Source organism: Sphaerodactylus townsendi, linkage group LG05 (genome assembly GCF_021028975.2).
Source record: "Sphaerodactylus townsendi isolate TG3544 linkage group LG05, MPM_Stown_v2.3, whole genome shotgun sequence".
In the NCBI taxonomy this organism is placed as follows: Eukaryota; Metazoa; Chordata; class Lepidosauria; order Squamata; family Sphaerodactylidae; genus Sphaerodactylus; species Sphaerodactylus townsendi.
Window position 1 is genome coordinate 136,719,313 of NC_059429.1, and position 17,850 is coordinate 136,737,162.

A 17,850-nucleotide genomic window follows, 5' to 3' on the forward strand; every position below is an offset into this window, starting at 1 on the left:
TGTCCACCAAAGGTCAAGCCCAGCCAGCTCCTACCGAAACCACCTCCGACCGCCGCCGCCGGCTTTGCCAGGGTTGTGTGTCTTAATATAGCGGAGGGCCTGGTCATCTAGCATGTAACTGTCCCAAGAAGCAAAACCAAGCGACCCACAGCTCCGCGACTCCGTCTGCCAAACCACCACGCCCAAGGTCAGGGGCTGCCTCCCACTGGCTCATCCAAAGCGGTGGACCGGTGACCCAGAGGAGGGAAGCAGCTGTTTGCCTAATGCTTCAGCCCCCATGGACATGGGCCCGACTTCCTGACGCGGTGAAGGTGAAGGCAGCTCCCATTACTGTTCAAGCATTTCTGGCCAACCCCGCTAAACACACTCGCATTATAGCCTCGGCCCTGGCAGGATTCCGGCTTGCTCCCATCAAGCTTAATCGCGGCCCCAGGTGGCAGAGGAGCTGGAGTCTGGACCGAATTCCACTGGCTAAGCTTCCATACCATTATTCACCCAAATGGACCCGGGTAGCCCCCTGGCGGAAACGAAGGACCGGCCCAGATTCAAAACACAGCCGGTTCTCCTCCGTTGCGCCGACCATTGGGAGCAGAAAAATTAGATTTCATTTTGGCTTTCAGTAATGGCCAAACACTCCCATAGTTCTTTGGGCATGCCTTGGTTGTTGTTACATGAACCAAAATTCATTTGGAAAGACAAGGATCCTAGGAATTCGTGACCCTCCCTGCGGTGAACACACATGAATTGGGAAGAAAACCCAACGTCTCCTGACACACACCCCTCTCTGGCTTCCCTCAGTGATTGCTCCCGATTCTATTGGCATCCCACCTGCATTATTATCAAGATCTAGCCAGAGTTTTTCAGGAGCAGGAATGTGATCAGTTGCCACCCCACAGAGACACTGACTGTAAAATTGTCATACAACCAGGGGCGCTTAACTACCCAAGGGTAGAATCTTACCGCGATGAGTCCCAATGAGGAGAAGGAACTGCGTGCGGCTTCTTAGACAAGAACCTCGCTCATGAGTTTTATCACGGTATGGCTACCAAACACACCGCACGCTGCTCTCCGTTTTGTTTGTCAAAAGAAAGATGGGTCTTTAAGGCTTTGCACTTTTAGATTATCGAGGAGTCTCCAATCGCGGTTTCCCTGTCCAATAAATATCCTCTTTGCCTTTGATCAAGGACCTTTTTTAGGATGCACTCGGCAAAGGACGCATCTATTTTACTAAATTGGACTCTTGAGAGAAGCTTACTACAGAGTCAGGATTGCTGAAGGATATGAACACCTGACTGCGTTTAACACAAAAGTTTGGACAGTTTGAATACTTAATAATGCCATTCGGGTTAAAGTGGGGCCCCCGGAGCTTTCATGGCTCTTATTAATGAAGTTACCTCCTTATGATTTACTGTACAAAGGAGTTGTTGTATACTTAGATGACGTTTAATTTACTACTTAAACAATAGAAAGAGAGCATGAAATATTGGTTCGAGAGGTGGCTGACAACGCTTTGCTTCTGACAACTCTCTCTTTGCCAAACTCTCCAAATGCTGTTTTCATCAGACCTCCATTGACTATTTGGGTTACCGGATCTCGCCCGAGGGCTTAAAAAATGGATCCTGCTAAAATTGACGCAGTCCTCCAATGGCCTGCCCCCACCAACCGCAAAGAACTCCAGTCGTTTCTTGGTTTTGCTAATTTCTATCGTGATTTTATACCCCAATTTGCTGAACTGACTCTCCCTCTCACAGACCTCTCTACGCATCTTTAAGGGTAAGGGATCCACTGTCCGCCAAACCCGGGGCCCCCCTTTTCTGGTCTGAAAAAATGTCAAACAGCAACTTTGAACTACTACAAATCTGGCGTTTACCACCGAACCTATCTATCTAAAAGCACCCTGACCCGGATCTCCCGCGTTTGTGAAAGTTCACGTGGACTTACCGGACAAAGCACTTGGGGCAGCCCTGTTGCAGAAAAAAAATAAAGATGGTAGACTGGTTCCGTGTGCTTTATTTGTCAAAAAAAATTCTTCTGATTGCCGAGAGCTCAAGCTGGACTGTGGGTGACAAGGAGACTGCGGCCATCAAAGCAGCAGCATCCTCTCACTTGGCGCCACTGGCTGGAGGGGCTAAACATCCCTTTCAAGTTTGAATTCGGATCATAAAAAAACCTGGCAGCTCTTTCCACCCCCCCTCAAGATGTCCGCAAAAACAACTTCGTTGGGCCGACTTCTTTTCTCGCAATTTCTCTTTACAGTCCATTTTTTCCCTGGGAAAACCAACAAACTGGCTGACGCGCTCGGCGCCCTACCCGGGGAGGGTGCTGGAGCTGCCCCTCACGAGGACATTCCACGCACTGTTCTTTCCCCTCCCAGTTGGGGGGTTGGCTGTCACTCGATCTCAAACATCCACTATCTCCTCCGCCCCCCATTCCCAGTCTAGATCTCTCTCCTTTCCTCTCGCGAGAATTGGAGGAGAATGCACGAGCCTCCAGCGGCCGAAGGGGACTCCCAATTGCGTTTGGAGGGTAAGGTTTGGTAGAATGTTGATGCGATGCCTCCCCCCCCCTCCGCCAAAAGCAGGTTCTTGAAGCTTGCCACGATGCCCGTTCGGCTGGGCATTTCACCGGCTTTATGAAAACTCTACACTTGGCCCGCCCGTGGTTCTGGTGGCGGCGCAATGCGCAAAGACATTGAGGCATACATTAAAGGCTGCTTTCGGTTTGTGCAGAAGCCAAAACCATTCCGGGAAAGCTCCCATGGACTATTGCAAAGCCTCTCCCGGTAGCTTCCCGGCCTTGGGAAGTCATCTCCACGGATTTCATTACAGATTTGCCCCGAAAAGTCATGGCTAATACGGTTTTTTATGGGTGGTGGTGTAGACTTATTCTCTAAAAGCAAGCCCTCCATTTTATTCCATGTGCTTCCATCCCCTCCGGCTCCTAAGTTATAACGACTTGTTCATTCAACATGTTTACCGTCTCCATTCCGCCCCCGTTCATAGGAAATGGTCTCCAGACCGCGGCCCCCAGTTCATACTCCAGAAGTTCTGGAAAGCGCTTTTGGAAGGTTGTTGGGGTCCGCCCCGACAGTCAGCCGGCCTCTACCACACGCCTTCAAAGTGACGGCGAGACGGAGAGAACGAACAGAACCTTAAGAGGCAGTATTTCACGCTTGTTACACCAACTACCACCAAGACAATGGTGGTAGCGAGCTTTATTCCGTCATTCATGGAGTCTGCGCCTACAACAATCGCCGGTTCATAGTAGGGTACAAAGAAAACCCCCCCCTTTGAAATTGTGTCTGCAGTGCGCTCCTTCCCGGCCAAGTTGCCACAACGCTACCCGCAGCGGCCTTGGACCCACCACAATTTCAACGATGGATTTGATCCCTAGCTGAGTGATGGAAGTCGGTCCAGACCGCCTTTACAACAAGCAAAGGACTCCCAAAACTGCACTAGCCGGATAAACACCGCTCGGATTTCCCTCTGCGTGTGGGCTCCTGGGTGTATTTATCTACAAAAAACCTCAGAGACGCGTGCATAAATTTTCTAAACTTAAGTGCAAGAGATTTGTGGGATCCTTTCAACATTGACTAAAAGTGATTAATGATGTCACTGCCCGCTTCTTTAGGATTTTGCCTTAACTCTCTTAGTAACATCCATCCTGTCTTCCATTCCAGCTTTGCTCAAGGAGGCCTCACCGCTTCCGATGCCTGGCACGATAGCCAGCCGGAGAGGCCCCCCCACCGACTATTATTGATGGCCACAAGCACTACGGTAAATTGACGCTATCCTGGACTCTCGCTTTAATCGCAAACGCTGGCAATATTTAGATTTCTTGGGTGGGGATATTCCCTCTGGGTATAATCAATGGGTCTATTCCGAAAACATTGAAGCCCCCCACCCTTATTGCTGCTTTCCACCGCTTCTTTCCAAGACAAACCTGGGGAAGGGGTCTTCTTTAGGGGAGGCAGAGTGTAAAGGATTCAATAGTGTTGATGGTGAAGTAACCTTTGAGTGCATTCCACAGCCCGGCGATAATAGATGCTTCAAGCGGAGACTTTATCTCTGCGCTGGAGATGAAGCCTCTGTTCCCCATGTAAGCAGGAAGGGGGGGATGGGGTGATCGGTATTATAACCTGTGCTTCATGGCGGGAAGTGTCATTCCTGCTACCGGCGTGTACTTGAGCTTTCTAAGATGTCTTAATAAATGGACTTTTACTCCCAGAGCCTTTTATTTCTGCGTCTATGGAATTCCTTACATCAGGGCTGATATGGTATAGAGCACAGGTGTCAAACTCGCGGCCCTCCAGATGTTATGGACTTCAGTTCCCATCATCCCCTGCCAGCATGATGCAGGCAGGGATGATGGGAACTGTAGTCCATAACATCTGGAGGGCTGCGAAGCCTGACACCAGTATGGTGGGTAGTGAGGGCGGACCTTTGGCACTTCCAGCAGGACTTGGGCTACAATTCCTTATCAGCTCCTACCAGCATGGCCACTGGCCTTTGCTGGCAGAGGCTGGTGGGAATTGTAGTCCATAACATCTGGAGTGCCAAAGGTTCACCACCACGGGTATAGGGTTTTCAAGGCTAGAAATGAACAGAGGTGGTTTGCCATTGCCAACTTTCATGTCACATCCCTGGTATTTCTTGGTGGTCTCCCCTCCAAATACTAATCAGGACTGACCCGTCTTAGCTACCAAGATCTAACACCAGATAATAGTGTACCGGCGATCCAGGTCAGGGCAGGTGATGAACAGAGGTGGTTTGCCATTGCTTCCCTTGCATAGCAACCCTGGACTTCCTTGGTGGTCTCCCATTCAAGTACTAGCTACTACCAACCCTGCCTAGCTTCCAAGATCTGATGAGACTGGACTAGCCTGGGCTCTCCTGATCACATCCATCTAAACTTGGGTCCTGGAAGATCAGGAGTGATTGTCAAATGACAACAACATGACCATGAAATACATACAACTGCCAGGAACATGATCACCAATGACTACTTGAGGTTTCAAGAAGATATGTTTTTGATGACATCACTGGCCGACTTCCATGGGCCTGAAGCCAATGCCTGGTTCCCACCATCAGAAAAACCTGGGGCCAATATGGCCATGCTCTCTATCAGCATGCAATGGTCAAAGCAAATCCTTTCCCATCCTTCTGTCACTCATGATGAAGGATCCTGGCTTCTCCTGGGTGGGTAAGGTGATTGGTTGGCTCTGCTCTTTGGGAAATGGAACCCCAGTTGAAAGCTGGGTCAAGGACACCTGGCCAGTGATTAAGAAACCATTGCTCAACAATCAACCTGGCTTTTCAAATTCATGATTAAATATTTGCACTGGAAATAATCACAAACCTCTTGCTACTTTACACCCAAGCAAATATTCTGAGTTTTCTGCAAACAGACCATTTTCCTCATTCCTGACACAGATTTTAGATATATAAGGAACATCTGTGGAGAGGCAGAACCATCTTCCTTGGAGGACCGCCGGGGAAGTTCAGTACCTGAGAAAGGTAAGCAGAGTTTTAACTCCCCTGCGACTGAGACGGTGAAGTTATTCCCTCCAAATGAAGATTCAGGTTTGATCTGACATCTTGAGTCTGAAATTGCAAGCACTGAAATCTCAGTTCAGTTTTGTTCTATTTTTTTAATGAAAATATAATTTGCATTTATTTGGCTGTTGAGTGGTTAACCAATTCAGGTGGGCATGAACATTTAATTGTCTGGTCAGTTGGTTAGTCGCTGCTTACCTGGGGAGGGGATACAGTCCAGTCCAGCAGTCCAGCTGAGTAACTTAAGTGGCTTCTGAGCACTGGCTTGGATTGCAGACCATCCCAGGTTCAATTCCTGGCACCTGCAGTTAAAAGGATCAGGTAGTCAGTGATGTGAAAGGTCTCTCCCTGAGACTCTAAGAACATAAGAACATAAGAACAAGCCAGCTGGATCAGACCAGAGTCTATCTAGTCCAGCTCTCTGCTACTTGCAGTGGCCCACCAGGTGCCATTGGGAGCTCACATGCAGGATGTGAAAGCAATGGCCTTCTGCGGCTGTTGCTCCCAAGCACCTGGAATGTTAAGGCATTTGCAATCTCAGATCAAAGAGGATCAAGATTGGTAGCCATAAATCGACCTGGACAGCAGCTGCCAGTAAGAGCAGGAAATATTAACCTTGGACTTCCTTGGTGGTCTTCCATCCAAATTCTTGCCAGGGTCAACCCTACTTAGCTTCAGAGAACTGATGAGATGGGGCCAGATCAGATCACGTATGTGGCCTTTAAAAATTCATCTAGAAGGTTTACATTGCATTTCCAAAACTGAAGTTCTATACCTGACTTTAAAAATGGGGCATAAAACATGGTAAGATAAATAATGTTGACAAATGTTGGAGGCATATACTGTGAAGTATGAGGGTCATTGGTGCATCCCCCTATGTCAATTGCATTCCTTTCAATATTTTCCCACCTGAGCTGCCCTGATAGTTAGCTCTGGGTTGGGAAATTCCTTGAGATATGAGGCTGGAGTCTGAGGAAGACGGGGTTTGGGGAATGAAAACAAGCTCATCTGGGTACAATGACCTCCGAAGCAAATACGTTCTCCAGGGGAAACTGTCTCTGTCGTTCGGGGACTAGTTGTAATTCCTGATCTTTAGGCCACACTGGAAGGTCAGTAGCCCTAATGTGGATCCATAAGTGGATCCACTTGCCATAATATCAGAGCTGCTCTTGGTTGGGGACAATAGCATGAAAACTGGGCTCCAGACGTCAGTGTAGCTTTCCTTGTAATCTGCCAAACTGTATTTTGTTTCTCTCTGAGCATCCTTCAAGGTGAGGATGTGGCTTCCATATTGTTTCAGGTACAAGAATCGAAGATGCTAAGAGCTTGGATCCTCCTTCTCCTCTGGGGCCTCCTGCCTTTCTCTCAGGGCATTGTGGAAAATGTCCTTTCACTAGCCCAACTGGATAAGTCCGTCTTGGAAAATGGTGAGTTCCCTATTGTCTTCTAGATGCCAATTCAGAGAAGCTGGAAAGGGGAAGTCCACAGTGATTTTCCAAACCACAGATTATTCTGGAACATATGGAGCAGCAGGAACTGACAACTTGATGCTAGTAACAGATGTGACGTGGCGTCAGGGGTCACATTCTCATGGGCTGTGAACGCCCTCCCATGAGGAAACAGCACAGCCCCAAAATCCTCAGATGTTCATAGAGTCAGCCAAGAAAACGTGCTCCCCCCTGTATTTATCTCTCCCATTTCTCTCCCACTTGGCACGCTACCTGTATTGCTTAATAAACCCTGCTCAAAGGAGAGCCATAATGCTCGCCAGGTTTAATGTTATGCCTTCTGCCTTGTTACATGGCAGATTTAATAAGCAAGAAAAGGCTAAAAGATTGTGCCCATGTAACGATGTCATTTATTTCCTGTATTGTATATGCTTTTAAAAGATGTTCATAGATATCCCAGGATAGTGCCTGCAATTAGTGGCTGATTCCTGGATATTTGTGGGTGGAACCTAGCAAGGGCAGGGTTTGGGTGCAGCAAACAGCTCAGCAGGGATCCAAATGCTGTGGAGTCCATCTTCCAAGCAGTCATTTTCTCCAGGGGAACTGATTTCTGTGTCTGGAGTTGTAAATCTGGGAGAATGTTGGGTCCAAACCTGGAGGTGGGTACCCCTATCTTCAGTGGTTTATACCTGGCGTTTCTCAGATTTTTCATGGATTACAATCCTCATTCACCTTCGCCACCATGGCCAATTGGCCATGCTGACAGGGGCTGATGGGAATTGTAGTTCATGAGCATCTGGAGAGCCGCAGGTTGCAGACCCCTGGATGAACATATGTCTGGAGTCCTTTGACTGTGTGTTCCTGCATGGCAGGAGGTTGGACTTGATGGCCCTGCTGGTCTCTTCCAACTCTATGATCCTATGATTTTAAGCAGGGAGTGGAAGGGGTGCCTAACAAACTGACAGGGATGCACATTTGGATACTAACCAATAAAAATTAAAATGTCAGGGACATAATATTGGGTTTTAGCTCTGGCAGAACATCTGCTGGGCATGAAGAACCTCCCAGGTTCAAGCCCCGGCATCCTCAGTGAAATGCGTTCAGGTAGTAAGTGACGTGGAAGACTTCTGCCTGAGACCTTGGCCCCTTCCGCACACACAGAATAATGCACTTTCAATACCCTTTCAATGCGGAACGGCAAAATCCACTTGCAAACAATTGTGAAAGTGGATTGAAAGTGCATTATTCTGTGTGCGGAAGGGGCCCCTGGAGAGCTCCAATGGCCTGATGCAGTTGCTTCATAAATCTGTACATTCACATTATTGTTGGCAACAGACATAATAATGACATTAACCAATATTATTAAATCTAATGCAAATTAATCTGGTATTGTCGAAGGCTTTCACAGTTGGAATCATTAGGGTGCTGTAGAGCCTTCGGGTTGTATAGGCCGTGTTCTAGCAACATTCTCTCCACAGCGTTTGATACCATTTAGTGGTTGCCTAGAAAGAGAGCTCCAAGAGAGATCTGATAGTAGGAATGGAAAGCAAGTGGAGGTAGAGAGACTGTGAGGTCAAAGCAGAGGCCATCTGAATAGAGTAGCCTGGCATGTGAGTCACAGAGAAGTCTGTAGCACGGGAGTAACAATGAAAATAGCAAGATCCATTCACCTATTGACCTTCTATCTTCATTGTTACTCCCATGCTACAGACTTCTCTGTGACTCACATGCCAGGCTACTCTATTCAGAGGGCCTCACCTTTTGACCTCACAGTATATATACTCCACTTGCTTTCCACTCCTGCCATCAGATCCTCTGAAGATGCCAGCCACAGATGCAGGCGAAACGTCAGGAGAGAATGCTGCTAGAACACGGCCAGACAGCCCGGAAACCACACAGCAACCCAAATTAATCTTAATAACTTCATTGAAATCAAATGGAAATCAACAGAAAAAGGAGCCCAAAAATGAAACTGCTAGCACAAAATTGTGCACATTCCTACAAATTAGGAAGGAGTTGAGCCAATCACACTTATGGTATAAAGACCTGATAAGAAAGAAGAAGAGCGAGGCATGAAAGATAAGATTGCATTGAAATGCAACAGGTTTCTGTTTGCTGTGCTAAATGCTCCATCTCCTCTCTTTTCAGTTGCCTCAGACACGTTGGCCAAAGGAGACTTGCTTGGCGGAGGACTTGGGGGACTGCTTGGCGGAGGAGGTGGAGACCTTCTAGGAGGTCTAGTTGGAGGTGTTCTAGGAGGCCAAGGAGGACTGCTTGGTGGTGTCCTGGGAGGCCAAGGGGGAGGTCTGGTTGGAAGTGTTCTAGGAGGCCAAGGAGGACCACTTGATGGTGTCCTGGGAGGCCAAGGGGGAAATCTGGTTGGAGGTGTTCTAGGAGGCCAAGGAGGACCACTTGATGGTGTCCTGGGAGGCCAAGGGGGAGGTCTGGTTGGAGGTGTTCTTGGAGGCCAAGGAGGACCACTTGATGGTGTCCTGGGAGGCCAAGGGGGAGGTCTGGTTGGAGGTGTTCTTGGAGGCCAAGGAGGACCACTTGGTGGTGTCCTGGGAGGCCAAGGGGGAGATCTGGTTGGAGGTGTTCTTGGAGGCCAGGGAGGACCACTTGATGGTGTCCTAGGAGGCCAAGGGGGAGGTCTGGTTGGAGGTCTTGCAGGAGGCCAAGGAGGACTCCTTGATGGTGTCCTGGGAGGCCAAGGGGGAGGTCTGGTTGGAGGTGTCCTGGGAGGCCAAGGAGGCCTTCTAGGAGGCCAAGGAGGTCTGCTTGGTGGTCTCTTGGGAGGTTCAAGCGGTCTGGTTGGAGGCCTTCTTGGCGGACAAGGACCTGTAGGAGGCTTGACTGGAGGACACAACGGGGGACTGCTTGGAGGTCTTCTTGGGTGAGTTACCATTACTCGGAAAATCCATTTGCATGTTTATGCCCATAGCATAGAGGGTACATCTGCAGAAGTGGTGTTCCTGGGGGATGCTGGAATTCTTTGGATGTTGATCAGGAATTCTTCAATAAAATCAAAAGTGAGGCGGACAAGGTTCATTAGAAGGCAACTTGGCCTCTATTTCTGATTGGCCCCTGCAAGGTCCAACCTCAAGAGAGTTTGGTATGGGTTCCAGAAACACATGTTCTTAAGAACATGCTCTCCTGCACCTTCTACATGATGCAGATTGCAGAACTTCTGTAGCAGATTCTCAAAAGTTCCCGGAGAGGCAACTAAAAGTGGAAAATGTCCCAAAGGCCGCTCCTTTGAAATATATTCATCTTTAGTGGATGATAGCTTGATGTAGCTCTGACCTTCTCTCTGTCTGGCAGCGTGCTCAGATCCATGCACACTGAAAATTCCCCTTCCTGCATCTCCTGATACATCTCTTGTTATTTTATTTAAAACATTTACGTCTGTCCTCATCTCCTCAGACTGCTCTGACATGCAGAGAACAGTGAAAGAGAGGGATGGGGTGAATTTCTCAGGGAGACTGTTTGGTAGTTTGATGCACCTTGCTTGACACGCACATTCAGACTGCGAGCAGATTGTGTTCAAATTGCACCAAACAAAGCAAGCAACTGCCAAACAGGTTTGCAAACTGCCAGTTGCTTAGCAGATGACTCACAGCTGATTGGAGAATCAGCTGGGTGTTGGGTTTTGATCCACCCTTCCCAGCCTTGCCTGCCCCCAAATCCCTGGGAGCTTTTGAAGGTGAAGAATTGTGATGCCATGACACACAACACTTCCTGCTCCTCCTGCTTCTGTGCTGGGGAGCAGTCGGAGCCTCTTCTGCCAGGTATTTGGCCAGCCGGGATAACATTGGAAATCTGCTACAATAAACATCTGGCCTCCTGTGGGCGCAAGAGAGCGGGTGAGGGAGTATTTTTAATGCCATCTGAAAGTATGGAAATTATATATTTATGGTTCCTTTTTAGTGGGGATTGACTGTTTTAATTTAAATGTTATATATGATTGTTTTAAATGGTTTTATATTATTGTTGGACACCACCCTGAGCCCTCCAGGGGAGGGCGGTACACAAATCAAATTAAATTAAATTAAATTGAACTGAACTGAACTGAACCGAACCGAACCGAACTGAACCGAATCGCATAAATTAAATTAAATCAAATCAAATCAAATCAAATCAAATCAAATCAAATCAAATCAAATTCAAATCAAATCAAATCAAATCAAATCAAATCAAATCAAATCAAATCAAATCGGATCGGATCGGATCAGATTAGATTAGATTAAATCTAGTTAAATTTGATTGCATTAAATTACATTGGTAGCGAACAAACGAATGAATAAATGAATGAATAAATAAGTAAATAAATAAATAAATAAAATCTCAGGGGCAGGAGATCTGTGCCATAGCACCAGACGTAACCAATCCTTCCCTTCCTCCTCAGCAAAATATTTGCATGAATTGATGCAAAAGCACTTATTCCCCTTTCTCGCCCTGCCAGTTGGGTGGGGAGGGGGAACAGATGGATCGCATTTAATTTTTGCACTGCAAAAGGAGAGAAGAAAGAATTTATTCCTGCCCACAAGCCGGGTAGAGACAAATGCAACATTTTTAATCACAGCATTGGAAAAGGGGGAGGAAAAACAATCCCTTGTTCTCATTCTATTTCAGCCCCGGGTGACATTTCGTGAGGATAGGATGGTGGAGAAGGGAAGGGAAATCAGTTGACCATAATAATATTTTTCCTAAAGGGAAAAGTCCAAGACTCTCCTGCCTTTTCTCATAGGAATGTGTTGCCGATTTAATATACAGTGGAACCTCGGTTTTCATTGGTAATCCGTCTGAAAAGAATCGATGAAAACCGAAACCGATGAAAACCGAGGCAAATTTTTCCATAGGAATCAATGTAAATCGAATTGATCCGTTCTAGGCACTCCATAAAACATACCAAAAACACATTTTTGGGTGAACAAACATAGTGTTTAATGCTGAAAACAGGAACAAACAATAACACTAGGACCAGCTTCAGAGCCAGTGGACCAATATCGCACCAGAAAGCTGTCCAAAGAAGTCTGTTTCTGACGCCTCTTTAAGATTTGTCTGAAATGGGGCAAGACATTGTCATTAAACAAGTTGTAGACACGGCCTGCAACAGCTTTGTCCGGGTGATTTTTCTCCACAAGCCCCTGCCCCTTACTGCAAATCGATGAAAACCGAGGCAAATCGATGAAAACCGAGACAAATTTTTCATTGAAAAAATGGATGAAAACCGAAGGCAATGAAAACCGAGGTTCCACTGTATATTAGCAGAGCAGAATAGAAGAGACTGATTTACAGTTGCTTTTTATATAAGTGAGTTTGCTATCAGGGAAGGTTACATGGTATACTTTCCTATGTCGCTACACTTGGGCTGATTCCGCATGGGCCAAAAACAGTGGTGTGAAAACAGTATAAATCCTTTTACACCGTTTTAAAACCTTTTACCCCATTTTCACAGCGTTTTCACACTGCTGTTTTTGGCCCATGCGGAATCAGCCTTGGTTACATACAGCTACCTTGTGTGGTCACATCACGGCTTCTTGAATGGCCTCTGCTCAAACAAAGAAAACAGAGCTAACTTTATAACCTCTGACTAGATAACCACTGGCATGTCAGCAATGCTTAACCAGCTGACCAATAGCTAATCAATAAAACAGGTCATAAAACATTTGGGTGCTGTGTGGTTTCCGGGCTGTATGATCCTCTGAAGATGCCAGCCACAGATGCAGGCGAAACGTCAGGAGAGAATGCTGCTAGAACACGGCCATACAGCCCGGAAACCACACAGCACCCAAGTGATTCCGGCCGTGAAAGCCTTCGACAATAGGTCATAAAACAGTTTCCTCAGTGGTTTCCTCAGTGGTTTCCTCAGTGGTTTACATCCACACGGTTAACCTTTCAAGACTGAAGCGTGACAGACGCTTGCAAAAATACCAACAGAATGGTCCTCTTACCTGGAACCACCTTGCTTGCCCTCTTGAGTCCTTTTCCCAATTCTGTAATATGGGATACGTGCCCAATAAAGCAGTTATTAAAACAGGGAGGGAACATATCCCTTGAACAAAGAAATTTACAAAGGAAGACAAGAACAGCAGCAACAAAAACCCTTGTATTAAAAAAAAACTTTTTAACCAGGCGAGGCCAAAAATCACAAACATACCAAGTGATGACTGTGCAAATGAGAATCACAGTGCTTAGCATCTATATAGCATGACATTCTGCAGTTTTTGCAATACAATGTAGGTCAGCATGTGTGGACAGAAAAGTCGAGATCTGTCTGGCGTGGCCCACACAGTATCAAATGTGCAATGTAAATGTTTTCTGAGTAGCTTCTTGTCTGAAACTCCATTCCTGAAATGGTTTTCATGTCTGCCTTGGACGATCTTCTTCTTTCTCTCCCTGGCTCCAGCTTGAAGTTAGTTGACATCAGACTTCCTCAAATCTCTCTGAAACTCCGGAAAGGTGTCGGGATCGACCTGAACGTCTATACCAAAGTGGAGGTCAATATGTGAGTCGGCTTTCACAGGAGGAAGTCAAAGTGACTAGGCACTTCCTGTCTTGCCTCTTTCTTAAGCTTCTCAAATGTTATTAGAAGTGGGGTCTCCTCAGTGGTGGGATCCAAAAATTTTAGTAACAGGTTCCCATGGTGGTGGGATTCAAACTGTGGCGTAGCGCCAATGGGGCTGGGCGGGGCACGATGGGGGTGGGGGCGGGCATTCCGGGGGTGGGGCATTCCTGGGCGGGGCTGCGGCAAGGACGCAGCCGCTGCGCCGGTCCTTGGGCAGGAAACGAATGCATGCAGGCGCAGGCTGCCATGCACGCCGGTGCCCCTCCTGCTAGACTGCTTCAAGTTCTGCGCGCTACTGCTAAGGAGCGGAGGAGGGGCGTAACTAAGGCAAAAATCACGTGGCAAAGTCACCAATTAGTAAACCCCCCCCCCTCGGCACAGACAAATAATTAGTAACCTACTCTCGGGAACCTGTAAGAACCTGCTGGATCCCACCTCTGGGTTGACTCCCATCCTGGCTTGTGAAAACTTGCCGGGCGGAGCTACGACCCCATCTGTTGAGTATCATCAATGGTTCTCTTGAGCAAGGAACCTTCCCGGATGGGTTGAAGGAGGCAGTGGTCTACCCACTCTTAAAAAGACCATCGTTAGATCCAGGAGATCTGGCCAATTACCGCCCCGTTTCGAATCTTTCGTTTCTGGGGAAAGTAATTGAGAGAGTGGTGTTGGAGCAGCTTCAAGGTTTTCTGGATGACGCATCGGCTTTCGACCCCTTCCAGTCCGGCTTCCGTGCTGGGCATGGGACGGAGACTGTTCTCATCGCCGTCACAGATACACTCCGTATTCAGCTTGACCAAGGCAGATCGGAGCTGCTGGTGCTGTTAGATCTCACCGCAGCGTTTGATGTGGTCGACCACGATCTTTTGGCCCACCGCCTGGCCGCCTCCGGAGTGCGGGGCACTGTCCTTCAGTGGATAACCTCGTTTCTCCGGGGCCGGAATCAGCAAGTGAGGTGCGGGGACCAAGCCTCCCGGAAGTGCCCGCTTCAATGCGGTGTACCCCAGGGGGCACTACTGTCCCCGCTGTTATTTAACATCTACATGCGACCCCTTGCTCAGTTGGTACGGAGTTTTGGACTGATTTGCCATCAGTACGCTGATGACACACAGCTCATTCTGTTGATGGAGGGGGGAGCAGCCGCCGCCCCTGCAGCTCTACAGTACTGCTTGGAGGCGGTTGCTGGTTGGTTGCGACAGAGCAGGTTAAAACTGAACCCTTCGAAGACGGAGATCCTCTGGCTTGGCCGTGAGGGGGGGAGGTAACCCCAGTCAGCTGGTGTGTGGAGGGGGCCACATTGGCACCGGACCCTCCTGCGTTCTCAGAGCCTGGGGGTCCACCTGGATTTGTCTCTCTCTCTCTCACTGGAGCACCCAGGTGGGCTCCATACAAACTGGGCTGCTTTTTTTCCACCTCCGCCAGGTCCGTCGGCTGCCTGCCTGCCTCTCCAGAGCTATCTAGCCTCTGTGATCTATGCAACGGTCATCTCCAGACTAGACTATTGTAACTCGCTTCCACGCTTGGCCTTCCTTTTATGCGTTTGATCTGGTTCTACCAAGTAGCAGTACTGCCTTGCTTACAGGCAGTGCCTCCTGGGAAGTATCCAGCCTGTGCAGCTGCAGCTGTAATTGGCTTCCCAGTAGAGTTCCGGATCATCTTCAAGGTGTTGTTGTTGACCTTTAAGGCTACTCAAGTGCCTCAGGCCATATCAGATCTTCTCGGTGACCAGATCACCCCATACGCCCCTAGGCGGCCTCTCTGATCATGAGGCCAATTTACTGGTGGTCCTTGGCCCCTCGGCTGGGTCATGGGGTTGGTTTCTACTCGGGCCAGGGCCTTTACAGCCCTGGGCTCCCTGCCTGGTGGTCTTCTCCTCCCTCCAGCTGTCCGGTCTCCAAGTGGACCTTGGGGAGTTCCAGAGGGCCTGTGGGCAGACGGAGCTGTTCCTGGCCTTTGGAGGATCCAGAAGCCACCACAGTGCCCCGCTATTGGCCCTTAACATCTGGGCCGCTAATCCATCACTGAGACTCGCCATGCCTCCCTTCATCGTAGGGAGGGAGGGATTTTATATGAGTGGAACGCTGGACGGCAACCAACCTACATCTTGAATCTTAAATTAAATTTAAATCTGGGCTTATATTTGGTAAATGTATTAGGAGATTTTATTGCTGCTTTTAAATGTTATTTTAAATGTTATTTAATTGTATTTTACATGTTGTACACCGCCCAGAGCCCTTCGGGGATGGGGCGGTATAAAAATCTAATAATAATAATAATAATAATAATAATAATAATAATAATAATAATAATAATAATAATAATAATAATAATAATAATAATAATAATACAGACACCTGGCACACAACACCCCAGACATAACAGTGGTAGAGAAAAAACATGTTTGGATCATAGATGTTGCTGTGCCAGTTGACAGCAGGGTAGAGGACAAAGAGCTGGAAAAGATAACAAAATACAAGGACCTACAAATTGAAGTCGAACGACTGTGGCAAAAAAGAACAACAGTAATCCCACTAGTAGTCGGTGCTCTAGGAGGAATCCCAAGAAATCTTGAAAAACATCTGGAAAGCCTAAACTTAGACAGAACATCAGTCCACATGCTGCAGAAAGCAGCACTTCTAGGAACTGCACATATTCTACGCAAATACCTCTAATATCCTAGGTCCTTGGGAAGGACTCGATATTCAGAGATGAATTCCAGACACTTGTGCTGTGGTGTAATGTGTATAATAATAATAATAATAATAATAATAATAATAATAATAATAATAATAATAATAATCCCTATCACAATGGGGGGGAGGCAGTTTCCTTTGTCATTGGTCAAAAGATAATTTGAACAAGATTTAGTAGAGGCCCTTCATAAGTAAGAGTTTTCTTTATCCAAGGCACGAGGCAGACTGACACATCGGCAAGTCCCTTGGGCAGGCTAAAGATATTATTGTGGGCAAGTTACCTGCTTGTGTACATACAGAAGAAGAGGAGTTTGGATTTATATTCTGCCTTTCTTTCCTGAAGGAGAATCAAGGCAGCTTACAAACTTCTTTCCCTTCCTCTTCCCACAACAGACACCTTGTGAGGCAGGTGGGGCTGAAAGAGTTCGGAGAGAACTGTGATTGGCCCAAGGTCACTTAGCAGGCTTCACGTGGAGAAGCAGGGGGGATGAACACGGTTCTCCATGCCACATGAATATGTCACCACCTATTTATCAGCCACAAACCTGCTTTTGACCAATGGTGGATTCCACTTAGCATAAATAGAACATCTTTAAGATGTCATTAAAAAGATCCATTTGGGGACTGTGTGTTCCCATAGCACGGGAGAACACAAGCACTGCCAGCCAGAATGGATCTTTTCCCCACCGGCTGCATGGAGCTCTTGTCAGTTTTACAATGACGCTCACCATTCGGTGTCCGTCAGGAGATTCTCTGTGAAGATTCCCCATGGAGGTTTCCTCTTCTTGCAGTTCATCTGTGCATGGTTTCACTGTGAAAAGTAGATGAATAAAAGTTGTTTAGCTGAGTGATTCTGTGCATGTGTTGTTTTCCCTTTTTTATTTTGTTTTGAGGGGGCTGTCTGCGAAGCTATGGCAACACAAATATGTGCATATTGTAGCTTCACTAGTTGTGTCACCGTAAATTAGCAGACAGCTCCCTCAAAAAAACACACACAGGAAAAGCAACATGTGTGTGGGATTGCTAGGCTAAACAAACCATATTAAGAACATAAGAACAAGCCTGCTGGATCAGACCAGAGTGCATCTAGTCCAGCACTCTGCTACTCGCAGTAGCCCACCAGGTGCCTTTGGGAGCTCACATACAGGAGGTGAAAGCAATGGCCTTAAGAACATAAGAACTAGCCTGCTGGATCAGACCAGGGTCCATCTAGTCCAGCACTCTGCTACTCACAGCGGCCCACCAGGTGCCTTTGGGAGCTCACATGCAAGATGTGAAAGCAATGGCCTGCTGCTGCTGCTGCTCCTGAGCACCTGGTCTGCTAAGGCATTTGCAATCTGAGATCAAGGAGGATCAAGACTGGTAGCCATAGATTGACTGCTCCTCCATAAATCTGTCCAAGCCCCTTTTAAAGCTATCCAGGTGAGTGGCCATCACCACCTCCTGTGGCAGCACATTCCAAACACCAATCACACGTTGCATGAAGAAGTGTTTCCTTTGATTAGTCCTAATTCTTCCCCCCAGCATTTTCAATGGATGCCCCCTGGTTCTAGTATTGTGAGAAAGAGAGAAAAATTTCTCTCTGTCCA

General features: G+C 47.5%; 1 protein-coding gene across 5 annotated transcripts in view; it reads left to right on the forward strand.

The window, feature by feature from the left end:
* The first annotated feature begins 5,399 nt into the window (after positions 1–5,399).
* Positions 5,400–17,850, forward strand: part of LOC125433716 (BPI fold-containing family B member 3-like) — a 33,276-nt gene continuing 20,825 nt past the window's right edge. Inside the window, exons 1-6 of one of the 5 annotated variants that reach the window (XR_007244653.1) lie at positions 5,400–5,516; positions 6,856–6,982; positions 9,152–9,664; positions 9,722–9,896; positions 13,413–13,511; positions 14,840–14,846. The gene's annotated coding sequence lies outside the window, so the exon portion shown is untranslated. Of the gene's footprint in view, positions 5,517–6,855; positions 6,983–9,151; positions 9,897–13,412; positions 13,512–14,839; positions 14,847–17,850 lie in introns of those variants that run through there. The other 4 variants (XR_007244655.1, XR_007244654.1, XR_007244652.1 and 1 more) reach the window with 4 other exon arrangements.